This window comes from Corvus brachyrhynchos, unplaced genomic scaffold, assembly GCF_000691975.1.
Source record: "Corvus brachyrhynchos isolate BGI_N302 unplaced genomic scaffold, ASM69197v1 scaffold101, whole genome shotgun sequence".
NCBI classification, from domain to species: Eukaryota; Metazoa; Chordata; class Aves; order Passeriformes; family Corvidae; genus Corvus; species Corvus brachyrhynchos.
In genome coordinates, this window is record NW_008237239.1 from 1,416,162 (window position 1) to 1,419,207 (window position 3,046).

General features: G+C 44.4%; 1 protein-coding gene across 1 annotated transcript in view; it reads left to right on the top strand.

The window, feature by feature from the left end:
- DNM3 (dynamin 3) overlaps positions 1–3,046 on the top strand; it is a 143,813-nt gene that overhangs the window by 139,001 nt on the left and 1,766 nt on the right. The window lies entirely within an intron of this gene.

Consider the following 3,046-nt stretch of genomic DNA (forward strand, 5'->3'; position numbering starts at 1 on the left):
CTTTCACCTTAGTGGATATCCTGTAGCTTGCAGTAGGGACCGTTGGGGGGAAACCTGGAATTGCCTTTCTAAACTTTGCGCTGGAAGGGAAGAAGCCCAAGGATCATCCCCTCGGTGAGAGCCTGGGGCTGAGCCAAGGGACACTGGCCCTGCTGTTTCCTCTGTGCCATCAGAGGACAAATCAGAGCTGAGATCCAGGGATGAGGTGCAGTGTTTTGCTAGCTGTGCTGCCAGAGAGAACCATGGCTCCTCTCCCCTCGCCCTACAAACCAGCATGTCTCCTTTACCCTGCCCGCCTGTGGTTGTGCATGGACACTGCTTTCCTGAGGTGGCTTGCCAAGAGCATGTCTGATGATCATCTTTTTCATGCCAAAGTGATAGGTGGGATGGAGACCAGAAAGGAATTTTCTAGCACTCAAAAGACACGTGGGTAAGTAGGCTGGGAACAACTCCGTTCGGGACTGCCACTGGTGGTATGAAAAGCAGTGGCAGATAAAGGAGGTCAGTGATTTTAAAATACTGTAGCTGGATACAGAATTGAATGTGCGACTGCCTGACATTTTTGTGGAAAAAATAATCTGCAATACACATCTTCTGGACTGGATCCTAGTTCTCTTTTTTAGAGCTATGAAAGCCTCAGACATAAAAAATCTCAGCTGCTAAAGAATGAAGGAAAGGTTTGCCATTCTGCTGAAACTTCAGGTTTCTCCTGCTGACTAAACTGCGAGGGAGGAAATCCCAGGGAAGGGGCTGCAGCGGAAATCACCTGAGGGGGACAGTGTGGCCAGCTCCTGCGCCTATTAAATGTTTCTTTTGAGCCCTGGAATTTCAGCTACGCTTGGTCTGGTTTTAATAACAGCCTTTGCAGGATCATAGGAAATTGACTCAGAAAACAGGTCTGAGAAATTAAAAGGGGAGAAAAAGAGTTTTGAGGAAGAGTTCTTGTGGAAACTTGAGCTTTTTCCGTGACTTGTTTTTGAACTGGGGCTCTGTGCTCTGACTGTTCCACCACCATTTTCTGCAGTGATTCCTTGAAGTGTTGGGATCTCTCTTATCTAGGGAAATAGTTTAGCTTCCTGAGAAGAAAGTAGTATTTTTAAAGTTACTTTCCAGAGGAACTTTCTGTTGCAGCCCCTATCACTTTCACATGGAGCTGAAAATCCTGACATGCTGAAGAAATACAGGATTTCCATTTTCTCCTGTTCTGCTTCAAGACAAAAAGATCATTTTCAGGGATAAAACTTGGACTCTTTGTCCAATGAGCAGATTAGCACACATTTGGTGTGGAAAATTTGGCACCTTATAATGAGATAAAACCCGTCTTTGAAAACACAATTTTTTTCTTCTATATTATTAGCATTTAATCAAAGGAATTGTACAGAAGTTGTGAGCTCTTGGCATTTTCTCACTGTTCCTCCCTTAATGTACAGGGAAAGGAAAAGAGTTAGGAGAGCAGGAAATAATTTTCTTCGCTGCTTCGCTCTGATTCTAAAGCTGGTTTGGGTTATGTGCTCTGAATATTTCTGTAAGGAAACAGAAACTATTTGCATGATACATGCCTCTTTTAATTAATCCCACTTGAGGTGGGTGGATCTCTCCCAGCACAGCCTGTGAGTAAAGGCCCCTGGCTTTAAGGGCTCGATGCCAAAGCATATATGATTTGTGAAATATTCCCCCTGCCAGAATCTGGATTATTCCCCCTCTCTCTTAAAAGGCTGCAGTAGTATTTTGAAAGAAAATGCAGCTGTGTGCTTGCTTTGGTAAGACAGCTTTAAGCAGGCACTAGAACCACTTCAGCTTACCATGATGTGAGTCTGCCTGCCTGTGTGGAAAGCCTGATCTTGACCAATTTAAGTTCTACTGTAGATGCTTTGATTTATAGCTTTTAAATGTCCTGAATGGGAATCTCAGCTTTGCCACAAGGAAAACAATTGAATTGGAAATGTTTTTTTCTCCTGGCAGCAGAGCCCATGGCGTTTGTGGGGGTGGGAGGGTGCTCCCCTTTTCTCCCTGTGTCGGGCTCTGCAGTGCTACTGTGGATTCATGAAGGCTTTCCCAACAAAGCACTGGAGATGGTTACTCACTTTGTCACTGAAACAAATGTGACCCCACAGGATGTGAAACCCTGGAGCACGTGTGTCACCTCCAGGCATGCTGGGGCTGGTCTCCAGGGGCTGGGGCTGGTCTTTACATGTGAGGCAAGTAGTGGGGAGAGAATTCATGTTGTGCTGCTCACATACTGTCCCTACAATTTACTTCAACTCACAGCCAGCCAGCCAGCAGGGAAGGGCTGGTGGCAGCCCTGCAGCTCCCCTTTGTTATGCCACCGAGGCTAATTCCATGACCTGCTGTGTTGGTAGCTAATCTACATTGTAAGCCATCATTACATATTTCTGCCAAACTGGCACAAAAAGGTACTTTTACTTGACAGTAACTGCAGTTAGAAATTTTCAGACAAAGTCAGGAGCACTGCAGAAAGCATTACTGCCTGATGTCTCCCCGCCCAGAGGCTCACACTCAACTCTTTGATTGCCAAATATCAACCATTCACTAAGTTTTCTGTAATGGATTTTTATGGATTAGAGTTCTTTGAAAAGATTTAATGAAATGTCTAACCCTGTGCATTGAACAGTAAGGGGATTCCATGCAAAAATTGCACATGATCCTCTGAATAAAATCTATCATAGTGCGTAGGCATATAAGGCCAGAAGAGTTATCCTGCCTGAGCCTGGGAATCTTCTTTCTCCTTAAAGTTTGACCTTGCAGCCTTAAAAGCTTACTACTGTATTTTTTAATGGAATATAAATTGTAATCAAATAGCCATTGCACCAAATTCTTCTGGCAGGATGAGTGAGTGCCCACCTTAGAGTGTTTGCATGCTGACTTGGATGATCTTAATCTGAACACCCACGCAGGAGAGCACAGCTCTCTGTCCAGCATCCATGTGTCCTCTTTGGAGGATCTTTGGCAAAAGTTACATTCAAAAAGTATAGTCTACAATTAGGATTGTTTCATGCAAGCAAAGAGACGAAAGTGTTACATGGAC